Source organism: Pteropus vampyrus, unplaced genomic scaffold (genome assembly GCF_000151845.1).
Source record: "Pteropus vampyrus isolate Shadow unplaced genomic scaffold, Pvam_2.0 Scaffold149, whole genome shotgun sequence".
NCBI classification, from domain to species: Eukaryota; Metazoa; Chordata; class Mammalia; order Chiroptera; family Pteropodidae; genus Pteropus; species Pteropus vampyrus.
The window spans coordinates 421555-445132 of record NW_011888930.1 but is presented as its reverse complement, the minus strand read 5'-3'; the positions used below and the strand labels follow the sequence as shown (position 1 = coordinate 445132).

Here is a 23578-nt window from a genome sequence, read left to right as displayed (position 1 = left end):
ATACAGTTGACTTTTTTTAACCAAAATTTAGGGTGTAATCGTCACCAACAGTTTTAGGACAACGTTCCAGCCTGCACAGAGTTTTGAAACTTGATCCTGTTAATTCGTGTTTCTTTCCCGTTAAGAGACATACTTAAAAGCATTTAAACAAAAATAACTCAAGATTTTCAGACATGTATTGTGTCCCTCTCCACCTTCAGCATTTGCATCTATCTCCAGATCACTGATATATTTTTATTGGTTTGTGTACCAGACCTAGCAGTTTAAGCATGAGAGGCAGAGATGGACACAGATTAGTAAGAAATCCAGATACATTACTCCACATGCTGCTGTTTTCATATCCAGAAAAACAGTTAACGGTAACTATGAAATTGGTTGTTTTTCTTTCAAATAGAATCAACACAACTGCAACTGATAAAGAGAAAGCAAGTCTTTTTTTTTTTTTTTCTTTTCTTGGCCTGTTTTAGGGTTTTTTTGTTGCTATTAAAGTATTTATAAAAATTAACATTCCCGTTTAAGGGGTTCTTCAGCATTTTCCCTGGGGCTCTCTGATTCAGCTTATTTCCTTTAGGTAAACAGGCAAGTCCAAATGAAAATATTAATGCTCTATTATTGATAAGTATGTAAATGTCTGAAACATTTCTCAAATTCTGCTCTGAGTCCATTTCTTCTTTCAAATCGCCCAGCTGCACTCAGTTTTATGCTTTTTTCCAGAGACAGATTCTTCCAGGCTTCTACTGTGCTACCTCATTCCTAGGTAATTTCTAAGAGAATATGACAACCCCTGCTCTTAGCTCTTAACCCCCTTCGGCTGAATCTGAATGAATGATTTAGAACAGATCATCAATTTAACTTCCTCAAAGAAGACTCCGACATTATAACCAACATATGTGGCAGAAAGGTTAACTTATCACTTAAATATAAAACAGATTTCTTCATAATCTCCATATTCATGAAAACAGAGCAATAAGGTGTCATTAAGTGTGGTGATGTCTTCAAAGAGTACTGTCAACTCATCTATTCCCACTTGAGAAAACATTTATTAAAATCTTCAGAAGCATAAAACCCTTTATGCAGCCGCAGTCTGGGGTGTGTGTGGGGGGGATTTTTGTTTTGTTTTTTCCATGTTCTCCCCAAGCAAAGACGGCAAATGCCTGGGCCGTTTCACTGCGCTTTTCCCACATAACATCCAGCGAAGAAATTCTTCCCCCCAAAAACTCAATGCATCCTTTTCCATAGAGTACAAAATTGTAATTTTTCAGAATGTTCCCAATGTCTCGTGGTCCCAAGGCACGCCCAATCTCTACAGGGTTCTGAGGTCACATGTGTCAACTTATATTAAGCAGCAATGCCTGTTATGCAAAATGGAATTAAACTGAAATTCAAGTGGCATTAACATGACTTCAAATCTAAAATTTTCACAGCTGCTACTCCAACACAACAGTGATAATGGTTAATGACAGAATTTCCAAGAGTTATCACTTAACCTAATCAGTCACAAATATTCACTAAAATATCCACAAATATCCACTATATATACATACACACATATGAGGAAATATCAACTGTATTAATGTAACATATATTCATACAATATTTTATATTAGAAACTATCTCCCATAATATTGGCACAATAATGCAATCATTAAAGTGATTACATCAATCCCCATTTGTTGAAAATATTCATGTAAATACCATGTAAATAAGTAACATGTCTGAAAACTCATAAGGCACTGGACTGAGTTTCCTGAGAGCATTTGTCACTATTTTAGGTAGAATCGTGTCTCTCTTCTAGAATGAAAGCCCTTTGAGGGTATGTTCTATGTCTGCCTTTGTTACTACATCATCCCTAGAACCTAACTCCATTTCTGACATATTTCTACTCAAACAATTTGTTCAATAAAGTCTAATGGTCCGCGACATTTTTCCTGGCCTCTACGCCATTGAAAATGGCAACATCTTTCAGTGGGGCAGTTGGGTAAATCCTAGTCTTTGGGAGATATTTGTCCCCTCATCCTTGAGAGTGGTTCCCAACAATTTTAGAAGGAAAGATATTCATTTTATAGCTCATCAACAGCACCAAGTTTAAGAAATGTTTGTCCAACAGATAATTCTAAAGACCTCAACTGTCATCTTGTCCCATTACCTTATTTGATTTTCTTCATAATACTTAACCCAGCCTGAAATTACATTGTGCGTTCATTGTGTTACTATTTTTGTTGCCTGTTGCCAACTTCTAGAATGTAAAGTAGAGGAGAACAGAGAACTTACCTTCCTAGGGCACAACTGACCTCCATACATAGAACAGTGCCAAGAGGACTCAGAGAAAGATCATAATACGTATTTGTTAACAGAATAAACTAAACTAGAAAATAAGCGATATGAAATTTCTTAATTAGCAGTCTTCATTATTTTCAAGACACATCGGTAAATTTTTCAAAAAAAGAAAAGCTACTACAACATTAAATGGATGTATTGCTTTAAAGCAAGCTATATTCTGATTTTGGAAATATTAAACATATAAATTCTAAAATCTAGAAATGTATTTTGGCTTTATCTTCTCAAAATTAGTCAATAACTTACGTAGTTGTCAGAGTTTCTCACCAGCATGGGTTAGCAAACGTCCTCCTACTACGTGATAAATCCCATGACTCGTAAGGAAATATAAAACATTTTAGTTGCTCTCAGCAAGTTTCTGAGCAATGATCTTCCAATTTCTCTTGGGCTTTTAAAAATCACTGAAATTAGCTATTGTCCTCAAAAGTTTTCGGATTAAGAAATGCCATGTAGTCACATTGCCCCATTTTACAGGTGAGAAATTAAGCCCCAGAGGTTCAGTGATTGTCTTCAAGGTTATCTGAAAAGCTAGCTATGTCTCTCACTGCAATGTCTCCTTCAGCTTACTCAAAAATTCCCCATTTTTCTAAAGGAAAACACTTTGTACAGTTTTATGGCACATAAGAGATCAATAAATGTCAGTTTTCTTTATTTGTAGACATATTGGCTGAGAATAAATAAACAAAAAAAAAATCTAAATTTTCAAATCCTGTTATAGATCTTGTTAGCCCCATGGTTCTTTCGGATCTCCTTTATTAGCATCAGTTCTTATCCCGTGAAAAGTCACACTAGGGAAAAACAAGAAGTTTCAAATGATAACTTTGCTCCTTTAAAGCTCAAATTAAGTTCATACTGAAACATCATTATTGTTTTGTTTTGTTTTGTTTTTTTAAATAAATAAAGGTAAGAGGGGGAGAGAAAGAGGGAGAGAGCGATGGATAGAAACACAGAGAGCAAGAGAGACAGACAGACATAGAATGTGAATGAGAGAGATGTCAACCATTCAGTAACTCAGCAGGTTTGTCAAGCTCTAGTTTCATTTAAGCCCACGCTGCAGAGTTCAACTCCGATCTAACTACCAGCATGATTTTTTGGGCGTCTGTTTGCAGATGCGGTAGAGTTATCAATCCGAACAGACACACAATCCGGGTCCAATGTCACTTCTCCTCATTATGTTAATAGTTAATACATGCAAATGAAAACACTCTAGCAATTTGATTTCTTTGAAGATAGTTTGCATATTGTCTTAGCCATAATGACTGTACACTTCTCTCAGCCTCCATTTATGCAAGGGTAGTTTAGTTCATTTTTATCAGCTCAAGTTCATTTTGGCTGCTATTGGAATGTATGTGCATGTTTCTTTTTTACCTTTTGCCTAATTACCATTCAGGTACCATAAGCAGATTTTTCATGCTATTGGTGTTTTTCTTAATTAAGAAACAAATGAATTCTCCCTAGCAAAAAAGATGGAACAACAGAATAAGATGCCAGGGGCTGATGTTCTGTTCCTTAATTGAAGCAGTTCTATTGTTTGGTGTTGGTAGTGAGAGGGCAGAAATGTCATAAGTGTAGAATGTTAATAGTATAAAAATAACATAAAACTACTTTTAAAAATAAAGAAGGAATACAAAAAAAATGCTGTAAGAGCTTTGAAAACATAGATTTTTATCCACATATTAATTCTGACAGTAACAAAGTAGCTTCATTTACAAATCCCTCACACTTAGAAAGCCTGAGGTTCTAACCTCAGTCCTGTGAGATATGCCTGCCCTTCTCTGCTTGTCTCGTTAACTGTACCCTACTTCCCTACTTATTTGCTCTTCATCAATTAAGGAGGCACCGAAGGGAACAATTCGTTTCTTTAATTTGTGAATAAACCGTTTCTCTTTTAATTTGCATTCATTTTTTCTACCCACAAGAAAATCTCAATGTTTCAATAAGTGTTACTACAACTGTAAAATAAGATGCAAGCAAATTCATGGAGACAGCTTTTTCACTTCTCTTGGGGTGATGAAAACTTGGGAGAGTCAAAGTTTTAGGAGAAAGTTGAGTTTTTACTTCACTTCTATACTGATGGCCCAAATCTGGACTAGTGAACCACCTGTTTTTCTCTAAAAAAGTTAGGAGATAGATATTCTTTCACTCGTGTCTTTATTCCTTTCTCAGATTACTGAAGTCCCACCTTGTTATGAGTTTAATTTTTTTAAAACATGAAAATCCATTACTGTATTTTAAATATGCTAATAAAGAGTAAATAAGAAGTATCACATAGAGTAGTATCTGATACTAATCATATAATAATATTAAATCATATCTTAATTTGCTAATAGAAAAAAATTTTACTTTAAAAAGTCTCTATGCATTGTTTTCTAAATTACTGAGTTTCCACTGACATAGATAACTTTATACTTGCTATCATTAAGGTGTCTGAGTTATGTATGGGATATATCTAAGAACCAGATAAAGGAATTTTAATATATATTAATAATAGATCTATGAATGAAACATATGCCTAACATAGTTTCTTCCTATGCGAAGGGAAAAGATTATAACTTACTTATTTCATCATAAATATCACTACACGTACAGGTAAAGTGACCCTTCTTTATTAAAACCTAATATATTATAATGTGAAATATCACAGAAAATAGCTTTAAGTTGCTCTGACAGCATAATTTATGGTTTTTGAAAAGTAAATAATCTCAATTTGAGATGAATTTTAAAACACTCTATCAAAGTACGGAGACTATTTCATGAAGCTATCCCAATAAATGTCAACAGGACAATTTGAAGAGCATTCTTTATAGAAAAAAGTATCTGTGAAAAGAGAATTTGTAGCACACAAAATGATACGCAGAAGAAATAATCATTTGTGTAACAATTAGAAATTTAGAAATCCATATTTCTGTGAAAGTCATAAATTTCAAAGAGTTTAAATAACTCACAAAATCTAAAATCCTATGAAACTCTCAAGTGAGTCCTTAATCTGATTGTTTTTCACTACTTTTCACTACTTTTATATAACTGTGAACAATGACCAAAAATGGATTTCCATGTGTGTTTTCTTTATGCTCCGACATATTAGAAGAGGATCTACTTAGTCCATTAGTAGAGTCACTCACATAATAATAAAATAGTATATGCTATTCAGTTGAGTTGTTTTTGGTTAAATAAACTATGAAATTTTAACATTTCTTCAAATTCTTCAAGCACCCATTATCAATCTTAACCCACGGGCAAAATGTTTAGACAACACATTTTCCTACCCTTGCAGGAGTGTGAAGCCGTTGGTTTCTCCCCCTACCCTCCCCCAGTCTCTGACTTGCTAACATGGTGTCCCTGCCAAATTCTTGGCATTGGAAGAGAAGGGGAAGAGGCCATACCATAACGTGTTGATAATGAGGAGATAGAAATAGCAAACCAGCTGGATTGTCCTAATAAAGTATGTCTGGGATTTAGAGACACAACAACTATGTGTTCAGGTCATCCAAATGCATTTTAACCAATTGGTTTCTTCAATGACCTTTTCAGATACTCCACTCAAGAGCTTTCTAAATACATTTTGTGTATTAACTCCAGAACTGTCTCAGGGAAAAGAAAAAACCTTATTACTCACATTTTCTAGTAATAATTATTATACCCAAGGCATCTTGTGTTTTTAATACCAAAAAATTAGACAAAATGATCTGTAACTGTTTTCGCATATTTTAAAAATATTTACTGGTTGATAACCATATATGTGTGATGAACATATTATATTTTACTATCAATATATTCTATAAAGCATTTCCCATTGATGCTTGAAATATTTTTTTCCTCAAGAAGAAGAAAACTTTAAAAATTATTTTAGGGTTGTCTGAGCAAAAAGCTTCAATTATTTAGACTATTCGACAAGATCAACCTTTTTACTTCAATTAGGAACAGTATTTACAAAAATAAAATACTTCATTTAAATATTCATCAATTAAAATATGCAAACCAAAGTCCTTTAAACATATTTTAGATACCTGGAGACATTTGCCACTACAAGAGAACAATTATTTTCCTGGATTTTTACCTCGAAAAATGCCAATGAGAAAGAAAAGTATTTTATTAGTGTATGCCTGGTATTATTTTAAGCTCTTTGCATGTATTAATCAATTTAATCCTCACAGTAGCCCTTGTAGAGGTTTCTTTAATAACCGTTTTTTAACAGATGAAGGAAACCGAGTCACAGATTAAGTAACTTGCTCAAGGATACACAAAAAGGAAATGTCAGAGGTGAACTGGAACCCTAGTATAAATAAGACTCCAAAGTTCTGGAACAGTATGCCATACCCCTCTCTCAAGAGTGATTGTATACATCAATCCCCTTCTAAGTAAAGAGGTTGATACATGGCTTTGTGCCACACATCTACTCAAGTACCATCCCACAGGCAGCCACTGCATTTCGTGTGTTGAAGTTAATATGTAAGTTTACCTACGTGCCCATTTTCAAGTAGATAGCTTGAAAAGCTACTTCCTGGAATATTCAGTCCACCCAGTTCCACAGGGTGGCTAAGGAGAAGCAGGATACTATTTGATCTGGATACACTGCATGTAGTATGGCATGTAATTCTGAAAATGAGTCCTAGTAACATGGATAATTCTCATGACTTCTCACCCTAGAAACTGGTCTTCCTAGAAATGTTATATAGTCTTCTGGGCAGAGGTATTTTTAACCAGATCATCTTCAATAACTTCTTCGACCAGCCCTTGATCTAAGTCTATTTTTAGTACCAACCACTAACTTTATCATCACGAAAACCACTTGTGGCTTTTCAACACTTGACAGCTGGGACATCGGCCACATGGAAGCAGCGGGGCTAGACCCACTTTGGGTTTGTTTTCCTTTTACTTCTCTGGATCCTTAGGAATAGAATTCCTGATGAAAAAAAATCTCAAGATGCGAAATCAAACTTCTTTTTCCAAACGAGTTCTCTTTTTACACAAAGCCACTGCTCACTGCCACGGATTAGATGGATTTACCTCCATGTGACTACGTAGCTCAGTAGCACCCCTTGTCAAAGTGAGAATGTAAAATACAAAAACACAAATGAAATCTTCTACCGCATCTAGGTACTCAGAATCTCTGCATGAACTGCATGAAACTGACCTTTTGGTCATATGTGCTACCAAAGCTGAAAATATTAAAAGACAAACTTAGCAAGATGTTACCTTTTCTAAGGCTTTAGTTTCCTTCCAATTAAAGAAACAAATATTTCATTTATTTTCAGGTTATAATTTCTCTCAATTCCATATGTGGTTTCTATCCTAACTTTATGCCCACTTCTTCAAAATTATTTGACAAAAATTCAACATAGTTTATTTTCTTTTCCACATTGTAATAAATGCCAAAGAAAATTTATGGTGGCATTTATGAATTAAGACCTTCATGTTTTGTTTTGTTTTTTTCAGAGTCTCCTTCTTAAACCCCACTGATACTCTAAGCTTTAGCCTATACCATGTACAGGTTCATCTTCTGCTTCTGCTACTGCTGCTGCTGCTGCTTCCCACAAAAACACATGAGATAGTTTGGAAGATTTTCAAAAATACATAATCATTAATAAGGTGCAAAAAGAGCAACATATTTGGCCTGGAACCAATTAAAAATATTTATGCATGCAATAATCTGGAGAAAAACAGCAGGCATCTTAAATCACTGAGAAGGTAAAACACTGAATATGGGTGAATGATGACCTGTTTCAGGAAGATCAGGACAAAATTTCTGAACTTAGAAAAACAACATCATGAAGATAAACTTTTTTTTTTTAAATAATAGGGCCTATAATAGTACATTAAATTTTAAATAGATCTTTTATCTAAAACCAAACTATCATACACTTTTAATCTGATTTTAATAATGTAGCCATGACCTATGCTGAGAATAGAGAAGTACTAAAAGGCAATGTATTTTTTTTCTCTCTCTCTCTCTATGTTATCTCCTCTAAAGTAAAAGAGCTCAATCTTCACTTGAGTGTTCACTTTTGGTATAGTCTCACATTAGGTTTAAGAAGGACAATAGAAAAGAATATCAACATGGCTATTCTCTTTGACAGTAATATCTGAATTAGATAGATAATGAAATAGTTTATCAATTTTTCCCACCTCCTATCTTTTCTTCCCAACCCCCAACAGAAGGTGAGCAATTTAAAATTTAATTAGAATAGCAATATATACTTGACTATTTTCTACCCCCTGCTACAGTATTATTGTTAGTAACAGCACTGATAGTGGTATGGAAATAAAGAAACCTATGCCCTGCTCCAACTCCCACTCCTAATTCCCAGAGAAGAGCATCCTCAATAATTTTTTCAAACATTTTTCATGAAAAAAAAAAATAAACATATATGTATCGATTCATTCTTTCGTCTTTTTAAATGCAAGTAGGGAGATGTCACTGAAATACTTTTTTTTACTTTATAAGTCTTTGAGATATTTTCATTTCAGGATGGACACATCTGCATTATTCTTTATAACATGAATTACACTGAGAGTTGTACCATAATTTTATTTAACCCATTCCTATTAATGGACATTTAGATAACTTCTATTTTTTTGCTATTATAAACCATACTAGAATGAGTACACACATAAGAGTTTCTATGGGATATGTAGAATTGCTGAGTCAAAAGGCATACTGGTAGTTTAATTGCTATAAAATGCCAAGTTGTCTATCAAAGAGGCTGCAAGATTTGGCAATCCCAGTTAAAATGACTCTGCCTACTTGATGCTGAACATTTATCCTCCCCTATTTTCAGTTATAAAACTAGGCTAATGCGTTTGAATGAATGGTAAGCTACTACCAAAGATAATCTCATGAGTTAACCACAGATTCAATTAAAAAGATACTGAAACTGGTCTGTTCACTTATTTTTGCATATATTGCCTCGCCTCAACAAAATATTCATACTAAACTACTGAAAACATTGAGCGATTGTTTTATCCATGAGCTACAATGGTGTTATTAAATCGACATCTAAAAGTTAGAGAGTAGTCTACGGCCATGCTACCCTGAACAAGCCTGATCCCATCTGATCTCGGAAGCTAAGCAGAGTTGGGCCTGGTTAGTACTTGGATGGGAGACCATCTAAGAAGACCAGGTGCTGTAGAAGTAAAAATAAAAAAATAAGGGACCATAAGCTGACAAGGCCCTTGCAATCTTTGAGGTCAACCAAGGGTTGCCTCACCTAAAAAATAAAAAAATAAAAAATAAATAAAAGAGAGTAGTACATAGTCTAAGGTTGAATGAGAGATAATAATTGTTAAATTTAACAAAATGCAAGTTGACTAAAACCCATTGTCAGCTCACAAGCTTCTTGTCCTCTCCTATTACTCAATTATAATTTGGTAAAGCCATCTAATTATTAAACAAATTCAAAACACACTAATCAAGCTCTAGTTTTTCAAAAATCTGCAATGAATGGACGAGTTCAAGTTCCTTAACTTGGCACACAAAGCTCTTTAAAATTCTGATCCCAAATCATCTCTCAAGCTCCATTCTGTGACTCTTTTCCACGTGTTTTCAACTTTGGTCACAACTACTCACTGGACCTTGAAAAAGCCATGTTCTTTATTGCCATTTTGCTCTTGGCCAAGTTGATGATCATGCCAAGATGCAATTCCCTCTTGTCCTGAATAGATCTCCTACTCACCCTTCAAAAAAAACCTAGCTTAAGTAAAACCTCATCCGAGAGGCTTATCCCAACTCACCAAAGCATCTTTGTGCCCACATGATGTTATACCTCCATCTATTATGAATATATCATAATGTACAGTAATTATGCCTTTCTCCTTCATAATGTACAGTAATTATGCCTTTCTCCTAATGTGCCACCTGAGGGTAGAGACCATAGTTTGTTCATTTTCGTATTCTTACCTCCCTACGGCTTAACATGGGAAATGTAATTGGTACTTACTATACGCCTGTTTAATGACTTTTGAATAAAGAAATAGGAGTTCATTTAATTTGAATTTAAGGCATGAGGATAACTTTTTTTCTTGGGTGGAAAATTGTAAAACCACCTTTGTTAAAAGATATACCACAGGAAATGATGTCCATTTTTTAAAATTGTTCATTCATTCATTGAGCTAATATTCTTTGAGTGTTTACTATATGCCAGGTACTCTTCTCGCAACTGGAGATACAGAAGTCAACAAGACCAGGTCCTACCTGTTAGGCTTAGAGTCTAGTGAGAAATCATTTAACAAACAGGTAGATATACTAACAAATACATAAAGATAATATCAGAAAAATGTCACTATAGTGAAAATAAAATAGGATAATGGGCTAGCGTGCAAATTGAGGCATGTAAGGGGACAGAAAACTCTAAATAGGGGGCTAAGGGAAGCTTTTCTGAAGAGTTGGCAGGTGACACGAGAAGTGAATGATAAGAAGTTAGCAATAGCTAGGAAATCTAGGGAAATGACATTACAGGATGAGGAACAGCTTGGCATGTTCAAGAAACAAAAAGAAGGTAAGAGTGAAATTTAGTGAATGTGGTGGTTTATGGGGGCCAACCTGGGTAGGGATTGAGAAGGGAAGTGGCACAACATAATGGTATAATTGATGATCATATCAGAAGGGACGGCAAGAACAGATCATAGAGGATGCTGTAGGCCATGATGAAAAAGTTATTAATTGTGAGGAACACCTACTGGACGATTTAAAACAGAAGCCATTAAGTTTTGTTTTTATGTTTTTGAAAAAAATAATTTGGCAAATAAAAATAAAACTATTCCTATTTTATATCGTAATGTTTTAAATGAAACAAGTGATCGTATAGATGCCTACACAGAAAGTTTTTTTAGAGTGGTCTTGAAGTTTTGATAGGAGTGAGGCCCAATGAATATCTCATGAAAACCTGTTCCTAGAAAAATTCTTGAATGCATAAAATGGCCTGGATACTCTAAAACTCTTCAAAGCCTAAGAATCTCAGGCTAAAAATTCTTGATTTGTTAATAGTTAATGAAGTTTTCTTTCTTAGGATAATAAGAACAACGTACAATCAACATCTGTTTCACCTTTTGTAATACCTAAAAGATCATTTCTTCAATATAAAGAATACTGGTATTAGCCAGTGTAGAAAAAAAAAAAATCCCTAAAGATCCTTCTTAGTAATATCCCATATCCGAACCCTACGGTTCCACTTCCTTCAAAATGTAAACTTCCCAAACAAGAGTCAAAAAAAAAAAAAACATCAAAGTGACTGTTAGACTAATCATCCAGCCACTCCATCTCAAACTCATACTCTTCCTTAAATAAAATTTCCAAAGCCATAGAACTAATCAAGAAATTACAGTTTAGCTGACCAAATAGTTGATTGTTATTTTTCACTGATAGGGACTGTTTTTCTTAATTTTTTGTGTGATGTGACATCTTTTTCATTTGTCAACTCTAATTTTCCTCAATGTATAGATATTTTTCAAATGCACCTTATCCATATGCAAAAAAAAAAAGCAGTTCAAAACCATGTAGAATAACAGAAACAGAGAAACAAGAAAGAAATATTAAAGGCACAAAGGGGTTGAAAAGGAAGTATTAAACAATTTATAGCATTGTGTCTGTGCATGTGCGTGTGTCTACACAGAAAAGCAAGCTAATAAACTTTAGAGAGCTGTTCATGGTTACTCAGAAAAACCTCAAAACACTATCAAAGTAATTTGTATTTGACAACTGTTTACACCACCTTAAAATGAAACATCATTTTTACTGAATAACTGAGAAGTATATCACAGACTTAGACAGCAACTGTGCAAGAGAAATCCATATGTGTTCTCTTTTCCCTGATACCACAAAAGTGTTGGCCATTATTAGCTGCCACAAGTAAATGGTACTACTGGTCTCCCATTAGTAACATGACCATCAGAGCAGGACCAGCAAAGTGCCTCTTTTGCCTGAAAGATCTTTTCTGCAAAAGTTTTTGTCATCTTGCCTATAAAGATTCCTTCTTATTCCTGAAATAAATTAGACAGACAGACAGACAGACAGAGAGTTTTGTTCCATATAAATGTATGTGGAAAAACTAGGTCGTTTTCTTATGGCACCTTTCTTGGAAATATTATTAATCACTGCTGAAATGACCATCAGCCCCCTTCTCTGATCACTTATTACGAGCACCACTTCAGGTTTTGGAGCAAGTGCTTTCATACAGTATTCTACTTATACTATCAGCAATGCAGCACCTTGCAGAATTCATCTTGCTGATATTAAGCCTATAGCATTAGCTGAGACCCAACTATCCTTTGGATCCTTAAAACTCAGAGAAAAGCAAAACATCCCAAAGGATTTCCAAAGAATATCAAACTTTCCTAATCTAAATTCAAATTCAAGCCGTCTCCATTCCAATACTGTAACAATCGTACTAACTTTCATTGCTAACCCTGGAGAATATTTTATTGTAAAACTAGCTATTCTGGTTTCCTTTCTCCCTTTCTTTCTCTTCCAGTCTCTCCTTTCTTTCCTTTCTTCTTTCCCCTCTTCCTTCCATCCCTCCCTCTTTCTCTTTCTTTCCATTTTCCTTCCTGTTCTTCTTCTAAGAATATTTATCCTATTATGTTCAAACTCAAAAGTCATCTACAATGTTGTCCTGTAGTAACATATAAACTATCTAACTCAAATATTTTTAAGATGATTTTAATATGTGTCAAAAATTTGGTATTTTCCATGATTAAAATACAAAGAAACATTCTGATAATCATATCACCAGCAAGGTTAAAGGTCATCAAATTGCATCACGATCATTCACTAACCACAGACCTTAAAAAATGAAATTCTCTCATCGTGCCAACCAAGGCGTTCCTAAATTCAGACATAGCTGAACTATGTACTAGAATATTTTTTCACCTAAGCTTCTCATAATCTATAATACTCAAATACCTAGATGTAAAACTTTATATCAATTTATTTCACAATTTTCCCCCTCAAGAAATCTATATTCCTCCATAAAAAGTAATTTTCAATACTAAGCTTAGCCAGATTATATGTTATGATTCTTTTTTACCTCACAAGATTATAATAAGATATGTGAAAAACATTATAAATTGCAAAGTATCACATAAAATATTACATAACTATTAAATAAGAATATGCCCTTTCCCCTTGTGACATAAATGATGTAAAAGCATTAAAAAAAAAACCACAGGAAGGTAGTCACAGATTTGTTTGTAGACTGAATCTTCATGCCTTTATGACTATCAAATGTTAGGGCCTGGACCTAAAAGAGAAAGAATGAAATATTAATAATGTCCCACCTTATGGGAGCTCGGCATTACTTGACACTACACAGAAACTGACCTTTTTGTCCTTCAGGCTTGCCTACCAGGCCCCATCTTCTATCGCAAAAGCCAAATCATCTGATCCCAAACTAACTGTCAACTGCCTGTGATGGTGGGGAAGCCAGACATCAATCAATCAGGTTTTATCAGACGCTCTCTTCGGTTCTCTGTTGTGCTCATCTTATCATCTGACCCAGTTGTAGCCCTGACTTCAGAAGCTTAAGCAACTTGATGACAAAATATGCGCCTGTTTGTCCAAGATGCACATTGTTAAGAAGTGGGGTGATATTTTTAGCAGCTACCTAATATATTTGCAAATGAACTCTTGAATATTTCAGATTTAGACAAGCCCCATGTTGGTCAGTCTCCCCTGCAGACTGAGTCTGCTCTTGGCTGTGGGAGTTTTTAGGTACGAGCCACGTGTCAATGGAAAATGTGGTTATTTATGTCAATGTAGGCAGAAAGGTTATCAAAACGAGAATTTTAGGATGTTACTTCAAGAAGAGAAAGAAGATCTAATTGATAAATGCGCACAATACAAATTCAGACAGTTTTATCCCAAATGAAGAAAAATAACAGAAATTAAAACGCTTTCTATCTTTTCATATTGACTAGAGTCTTGGAAAAAAAAAATTTAAACCATCAGCGCTGTTGGCGAATCCATGTTAGCTGGTCCATTGCTCTACTGAGGAGTATACAGAATATAGTCCTCTACATGAACTAATGAGGTGAGACAACTGTGACATGGATTATGAATTTGAATTTTTTTAATTCAAAGTAAATATATGTTACATAACTTTTACACAAAAGTGAGATGAGCAAATACACACATATTTTGTGGATATAAGTACTCTTTGTTAACATAAATGGCTGTCTACTTGCTTAACTTAGTCTTCTTTTTTTGCCAGGAGCAATTACTTAAATTTTTAGATTTTCCTTAAAATCAAAACAACTTTCATGATAAATATAAGATTTCCATTAATAGGCAATGTTGTCCATATGCTATCCATCTCTTATTAAAATCTTCACTTAACTATATTATGAAAGACTTCTGAAAGCAGCATAAAATTTATCCACAGAATTTATTCACATAAATACATATTTAATCATATAAGTATGGGCTATAAAATACCACAAAGTATTACAGATATTTTGACATGAATGAAAGTGCATGCCATGCAAATTAATTTGTACACAATGAGAAACTAGAAAAATAATTTGCTCTTCTTTCTAAAAGATTCCCACTGAATTCACAGGGTTTTATAAAAAAATGCATTTGAACTTCTCAGCATACACAATAAGCAAGACGTCTCTGAATACGTGGCACTTCACAGTTTGGAGTCACTAGACATGGGAAACTAAATAAGCTTCTACTTGTGATATGAAAATTTTTTTTCTTTTATATTTTTAAAAATTCATTTAAATTTTTTTAATGTCAAATATACTAAAATTAATCTAAGACACACATTTTTATCATTAAATTATAAATAATCAGATCTTTGAATTGAACTGTCTGATAATTTTTAAAACCACTCTTTCGAATTAGGTAATCTAAATGCAGTAAGCAAGAGAGAAATGGACAACAGCGAGTATATTTATTATTTGCTATTATTATTATTATTTTTAAAACCACTTAATAGTATATGATTGTTAGCAACTTTTTGCATTAACTTAGAGGAATTTGGCCCTCAATGGAATTTGAAAACTTACCAACTCGCTATCTTTAATTTCTAATCCCCAGTTTATTGTAGGCTCAGAGCAATTTCAGAATATACAACAGAGGCAATTTCAAGTCCTTCTTAAAGAGTATACTATCGTTTAATATTTCAAAGGAACAACTAATAAAATTTAAAGTTCTAGGCCATTAAGGACAAATATTTGTCTTTAACTCTAGATTGTGTAATTAATTCTTCGTTCTACTCATGTTTAAAGACTTTTGCAAATTTTGCAATAAATAAAAGAATTTTAGAGATTAGGGCTGAAAAATCTATGTCGAATAACTAGCTTAAAAGCAATCTTATATATGCTGACATTATATAGATGTCTACTGGTTGAAAATTCTCTTTTATTGTCTCAGTAAGAGATGCTCACCAAAGTTTTCCAAATGTAGATTAGAGAAACTCATATCTTCAAAAAAATTTATCTAAGAAGGAAATCAACTGAAAAATAACATTAAATATATATGTAATAAATATCCGTTTAGAGATAATTTTTCGATGCATTTTAAATTTTTTTAAAAATTCTAGATTGACTTTTTAATGGCCTGCAGAAAAGCTACATATTACAACTTTTGTATAGGCTATTAAAATTATATATATTTGTAGTAGCCTATATATAAGCTATTATATCATATACATATACATATGTATGTGATAGTTGTTTATGATAAACCCGACATACAAAAAGCCAAACCATGTACAAGGAAACATCAGACTAACACCATTCAATAACTTCTAGCAATTCAAAAGAGTGTACTTTCACAAATAAATAAAACTAAGCTGTCAGTGGCAGATGTCCAGATCAAATGGAGGTCTATTCAATACTAAATATTATACTAGTGCCTCTAATGAACATATTCCTTGTTTTACACCAGTGAGGTATTACAGGAATATTAAATAATAAATAGCATTGCCTTGCAGACTATAAAAAGAGGTGACTTTCAGCTATTACATGGACAATGCCTGGAATGAATAGTAATTATATGGCATTGGTTACAGTTATCAGGCACTCGAGATTCATTTTGTATCCAAAATCATGAGATACATATACAGTTTCCCCACACACAAACATGTTAAGTTTATTTATTGCCCACAACCCGAAGAGTAGAGTATTTCAGGCACTATTCCTAAATCCAGTTTTTACTCTTTAGCATAACTTTTAAAAAGAATAAAATGAATTTCCAATGGTCTGATTTAGAAAAAAGAATGTTCATTTTAAGTGATCACTATATCTTAGGAATAGTAATAAAATAGCATGTCTTTTATTTCCCGGCTTCAGCAAGTTATGATCTTTTATCATCTTTGCAAACAGTCTTCAAAGATATCTATCTTTTTAGGGTATTGTTTTAGGATTTTGCATATGAGCAATGAATATTTGTTAATATTAAAATATTCCCATAAATACTTCTTCCTTGAACCTGAATATCTACAGCAAAACTCTATCCTCAGACATGGGACTAATTATCTCACACCCATCCTGAAGCAAAGCTGGTCCTCAAAAGTACTTTTTTAAAAACGGTTGCTATTATAATAATAGACCAGAAAAGAAGGGATAAAAGAGAAAAAAACAATAGCTCTTATTTTATCATCTGAAATCTTAACCAAAACAAATTCTACCTAGTAATTATCATATATTCATTTTTACAAGTATTTGTCAAAAGTATAAATTACTAAGGCTTTAAATAATCCTGACTAAACAATTCTTCTCTACCTTTTCATCATCTCAAAAAGACAGTCTGACAGTAATGTTATGACACCCTCTCAGACAAGCCTCTCGGCATTAATATTTAAATCTTACCTATCCCCTGTGATTGGAATTCAGCCTCTATTCACAAACAAAAACTAAATCAATGTTCTTAGAGTTCAAACTAGATCCCTAAACAGTTTGCCACTCTCTATGCACAGATAAGATAAACTTTCTTTGACCCAAGAGATGAAGTTGCCATGACGATCAGAGAGTCCACTTTCTATATTGATATTTTGCTGATGTAACAACAAATAGAACCAGATCCTAGTGCCGATAATGGTGATTAATTAATACTAATATTGATCTCTACAAGCAAGAGACAAGGCTATTAACTTGAAGCCTGAAAAGTCAATTGTTACCTGTGGCAGAGATACTAGCAGCTGATTTGGAAGCATAATAAACAAATGTGCTATCTTTATGCTAATACCTTTAAAGAGATAGTTCTTTCTAGAACACCAAATATTGCCATGTCTGAGCTTATTAATTTAATTGCCTTTCGGTTTTTAAAAATGTAACCTTATTGAATGACACATACTTACCCCTTTATCTATGGTGGAAACATTCTCTGGTGTCTGAAATAACAGGACTTCTGCTGCTATTCATTTGGTGAGGGGATGAACTGATAATTTTGCACAGTGGCAGGCATGGACTTAGACAGGGTTTCAAAAATACCTTCAGTGTTCTGAAATGTCGTACTAGTCCTTCGGAATTAGGCAAGTAGCAAAAACTCCAAGGGAACATGATTTGGAGGATAGGGCTCCAAAGTTACCATATTGCATTAAAAAAGGAAAGTATTCTTAAAAAGTATATTTTATTCCCAGATAAACCTAATTTTAGGTTCTTCACACAATTCAGCCAAACATCAAAAAACTTCCTCTAAATAGTATCACTTTATTTAAAAAATGAATACATGTCATTTTGAAGGAAAGTTCATTTAGGAAGGTGCTTTCTTGAAATGTAAAAATGAAGACTGTAGAATGAGTAAAAGTAGTTTATTCATTTAATACCTTTTAAGCAAAAGCTACATATCGAAAAGTGAGGAAGTGATTAAAACGAAAGTGGTAAGTCCATTCTTGATTTGCACTGGTTATCGGGAAAAGCTAAAATATCAATATTTGAAATCCAAACATCTAGTCCCAAACATCTCAATACAGCAAACATATTAGCTATACTAGCTTCTATCTGTTCTCTCAAAACTTTATCCAGTGATAATAATTAATAGCAAAATGAGTTAATTAGAGTTTCTTTTTTTTTTTTTCATGTGAAGGAAGACCTAATTAGTCCTTAAATAGCCCTCAAACAGTAGAAATAACATGGATGAGAGGCCTTGAATCACTCATGAACAGGGGAAGTGAGTTATCTTAACTATAACACAAAGTTAAATAACTTAATTCACACTACTATGTAGGCAGAACATAAATACAGATATAAACTAGACAATTGATATAGTCAATGAATATCTTGATACACACAGTTACCCAGAAATAAATTGATGTATAAATCGTTGCATTAACCCTTAAATATATAATGAATTTTAAATTAGTAGAATGTAAAACTCAGAAGCAAATCATCTAATTATACTGTTTTCTTTTACAACTTAATAGCACCAACTTAAGTATTATTTGACAAGTCATATCAGATTTTCTATGCATATATTTAAATAGATCAGGAAATAAAATTTTAATTTACAAAGACTTATTGGTAATCTTTTGATGTATAAAATGAACACTGATCTCTTATGTGAAATTCAGAGATGCTTACACTCCCTGTAATTGAACCAATACAATTACATTATTCCTAAGGTATCGAATTACAATTTATAAAAAAGCTCAAACTTCTTTGTCCATGTAAAATATAATGTGACATCAGATATTAAACCTCATAGTTTTTCTTACTCCATAATTTTACAAATGAACCGCTCTGGAACATTACCAGAAGTGGAAAACATAAGAGCTGCCCTTTTAATTCCAAATCATATAGCCAACTTTTAGCCCTAAACTCTTTTACAGCAACTAGGGATGAAAATCTTACTGCATTCATATTTGCATTGTTGATTACATTGAACTTAAAAACAAAGCAAAACAAAAAAATCTGACTTCATGATTAATGATCTTTCAGAGGTGAACTTTCTCATATTCACCTTAACTCTTGAAATCAGGATTCGTATAGCGTCCATCATAAAACTTGACTATTTTTTTTAATCTCTAATATTCATTCTTAGATTTCTTTCCGGAAAAAAATCTATGTATCAATAGATTTCAAATTTATAAATAAACTAATTTGTTTATCTTACAATGAGTACCAATCTATTTCATTGATAAATCAACTATTTATACAGAATGCATTTTCCTTTATTTCATGGCTAGTGTAAAAACAGGTTTTCCAAAACGTTACTGAGCCAAAAACATAGAAAATAAAATCTGTATCATGAGACATATTATAAACCATAGAGAAAGGTTTATTTTTCAAAGTTATATTTAGTTATTATTAAAATTCAGATGAATGAGTAATTTGTTTAAAAGCAAAAACCTGTTAATGTTTGGCAGGTAAAAAGCAAAACATCCTAACTGAGTATAAGAGTGACCAACGTATTTCAAATGTGCATAGCATTGCCAAACTCTTTTGAAAAATAACAATATTAATGATAAAGCAGTAAGTAATCCCAAAACTGTAGTTTGAACATTACTACAAGAAATACTAATAAAAAAAGCTCTACATTAGAACAATGAGAAATAACCACAATCACTTCTTCAAAAAATATAATTTTTAGATTGTAAAGATGATCCAGATATTTTCAAAGTGACAAATACTAAATAACGAATTTAACATGCAACATTCTCATTTAAAAACAATTACTTTATAAATAAAACATTTACTATTATCAACTTCTTTTAAAAAAATAACAGCATAAGACATTAAAATGCCATTGTCCAAGTTAGGGATTCATACCGCCTGAAATTATTAGATCATCTCTAATAACAAAAAGGTAATTTATTCAATATGAACGGATTGCAACTTATGCTATAAGCCATCTACGGAACTGCTAACAAGATGATTCTTAATGTGGAACATTTTACTTTCCAAGTGTATATTAATTCCCAATATCTACTTCACTTTTCAAAAAAAAAAAGAATTCTGCCTCTCAATTCACCTTTTCTTTTTCCTTCACCACAAATTATTTGGCACATGATCTAGACTGAACATTTATGTTCTACATGTTGGAAAACATCAAGCAATATAAAAGTTTACTGAAACTGTACTTTAAGGATATAAAAAAGAGTGCTCTTTCTTAATCTTATGTGAAAATAAAGTATTTGAGTTTCCTTCCTTCCCTTTCAACCTCTACAATAATTACTAGGTAGCATTTGCAAAAAAAAAAAAAAAAAAAAATTATTTTCCACACCCATAGCCAATACACTTAAGTGTGAGAAGTGGGGACTCACAGGGCAGTAAACACATTACTAGAGACAACAGCTTAAAGAAGAAAATAACAGTAAAACTGCACACACAACACGTTTACTAATCATAAAGAGATGCATTGGTAAGAGAAAAAAAATCATCATTTCTGTCATAAATTTTGCAGTGCAGCCCCAGAATGGAGAACAATCTGGGCAATTTATTGGCATATTGGCAGGAGGTGATAAGGCTAAAAACAACAACAGCGAGCAGCTGTGCGAGGAGGAGATGGGCTGATAGCATGATATGGCTCCCACACCAAACACCTCCCGTCCTATCAGGGCTTTTTATCAAACCAGGATTACAATAATAGCTTAGGAGAAAAAGCTTCTGAGGGGAGGGCAGAAAATATAGTCCTGGAATAGGAAAAAAAAAATCTGAATTTTGGGACAAAACATGGGGGCAAAATACATAATTTATCACTGTATTATCAGGAAATCCAGGCAGTCTAATCAAGGAGCACTGAGTGACTATTTTTTGCCTTATCATCCAAAGTGGTGGAAACGGAGAAGGAATTATCAGGCTTCTGCAGATTGCTGGGCTGGAATTTTAATGGTAATAATCGGGTTTCTGATGGTATATCTTCTCTGCTTATCTTTCCCATTATCTCCTCTTATCTGGCCAGTCATCATAGCAAATTAATGGTGCTCTTTCAGCGACGCCTTTTTATCGCTGCCCGGAGAGCACCCAAGGGGAAAGAATAAGCAAAATATTAAAATACTGCATAAATCACAATTTTAGATAGCAGGGAACTGTACGCAGTAAAAGAAAAAAAACTGTGCCCAACAACCTTTTTGTCCTTTAAATTGACTGTCTACAGAGTTTCTGGTATAAGCTGACTTTCGCTTGTCATAGTTGCTCTAAATTGGGTATGTGTTATCAGCAATGCCTAAGATTTATTTTCAGATTCTGGACCTTTCCAAGTTTAAAATGCAGTTTCATTAGTTGCATGAAATTCTATTGTTTCAAAAAGCATCTCTTTATGATATTCTCCAAACTTATATTTGATTCAGAATATCAAAAGCAACAGTGTTGCTTGTAATAAATAAAAAGCTGCACTTATAAACTACTAAATTTTGAGGGAGAGACCTATCATAGTAACGACTTAGAGTATCAAGACAAACTTCTCCATCTGCAAAACTGCCTCTTATGCCTGGATAGGCAAAAGGAGACAAATGTCGATAGGCTGCAACCCAAATGACATTACAGCTGGTCAAACTACATTTAACTATTCCACTACCACCACTACCAAAAAAAAAAAAAACAGCTATTAGATAGCACTGCTCTAATACAACAATTCAAAGACCTTTAATTTTTCATTTTCCTTAACAGTGCAAGGGGAGAAGCGTGTCCACATTTGCACAGATTATCGCTGTGACCCTAAATTGAATCCAATGAAAGTCTAACATGTATATATATTAATAATACATATGTATGCAAAGATCACCGTGAACAAACATGTAAGTATAATATCTGTTCACTTTCAAATTAGAGAACTTTCAAGCATTTTTGATAGTTAATAAATCACAGGTTTCAAATAAGCCACTAAAATGTTTTATGACCTATAACACAAGTGTATCATCAGCAATTAGTTCCAACGCTTTAATCTTCAATTATATGAGGTGGACATAGAAGGATAGAAAAAAAATTTAATGTAGCTAATTGAGAAGATAACAAAGTATTCCCAAGTAGAATCAGATGGTCTTTGTGCCATACAATCAATTAATATTAATTATTTATTAACAACCTAAACGACAGCCCTGCACTAAAAAGCATCTGCATTTAATAATGCTTATAATCATATCTTATCATACACAGTTTTGTACTAGAAAATGCAACATTGAAACAAAGGGACGTGTTCAATTTACTACAAAAAAATAAAAGGCAATTAATTAGTTGAAACCATGACTAATTATTCTGAAAAAGTGAAAGTCTTCAAGAAGGGTATGTCTACTTGATTACAATTGCTTTGAGCCAAAAGTTAAGTCCAGTCCTTGCCTTAACTCAAGTTGCATAGAATAGGAACTTAAGAGAAGAAATTCACTAAATAAAAGCTAGAGTCATGTCTGAGATGTAACGATTGTACAAGGATATAAAGATCTAAATATTTTATTGTAGCAACCTGCTTATAACAGGGACCCCATTTCGCGTTGGATAAGTTCATTGATACGATTTATTTTTAAAATATACCAATTAAATTTTTCAACATTTTGGGGTGGGGTAAGTGTCATCAACGGGGAGGAGATTCTATTATAGCCTTAACCTAAAATTACACAATAATCACTTTTAGACTATAGTTCTCCGACTTTAAACAACACGAAGAAATGGGCACACCACAAGGCTGGCAAAAAAATAAACCAATAAGGCCGTTTCTCCTTTTCGGCCAAAGCGTTGAAGACATGTCTCAGGGCAACAAAACACCCCTGGAGGAACTGTCTCCCAGACAAGAAAAGTTGACCGAGTTGAGCTCTGTGGGAGTGTGTGTTTCAGGCAGGTGCCTCTTGCCCCGCTGTGTCCTCTAAGCGCCACCCAGGCCCTCAGGGGCTCTGGAGCTGCAGGTCACGCTCTCTCCTGCTCACCCGCTGCCTCGAACTCACAGCTTCGGCGCTGGAAGGGACGGGCGGCCCCTCCCAGCAAGGACTCTGCGCGCCTCCTGGGCCAGACGCAAACCGAACCCCGCTCGGCGGAGCGTCCCGGCGACACAGACCATACCTGCCCCGAGCCCCCGGGCGCGACCTGCCAGTCCCGAGCCCAGCGCCGGCAGGGCAGAGGCGCACGGCCGCCGGCTGCGGAGGCGCGAACTTTTACACCTACTTTTTGTTTCGCTTCGGGTCCGGCGTGGCTCTGGCACCGCCCAGGACCCGGAGACTCAGACGCGGGTTTCCCAGCGCCTGGAGACGCTGCCTCCCTCTCCCCGAGGTCTCGACCAAGCTTTTCGCATAACTAAGTTCTCACCCTCGATGCTAAAAGTGGCTCCCAAGAGTAGCGCCACGTCAACCGCAACAACAACGACAACAACCACGAT

At 34.0% G+C, this 23578-nt stretch overlaps 1 protein-coding gene and 1 pseudogene across 2 annotated transcripts in view; one reads left to right on the top strand and one right to left on the bottom strand.

The window, feature by feature from the left end:
- ZFPM2 (zinc finger protein, FOG family member 2) overlaps positions 1 to 23445 on the bottom strand; it is a 457642-nt gene extending 434197 nt beyond the window's left edge. Inside the window, exon 1 of one of the 2 annotated variants that reach the window (XM_023536141.1) lies at positions 23368 to 23445. The gene's annotated coding sequence lies outside the window, so the exon portion shown is untranslated. The other variant, XM_023536142.1, reaches the window with a different exon arrangement.
- LOC111745225 lies at positions 9352 to 9470 on the top strand (annotated as a pseudogene).
- Positions 23446 to 23578: the final 133 nt, after the last annotated feature.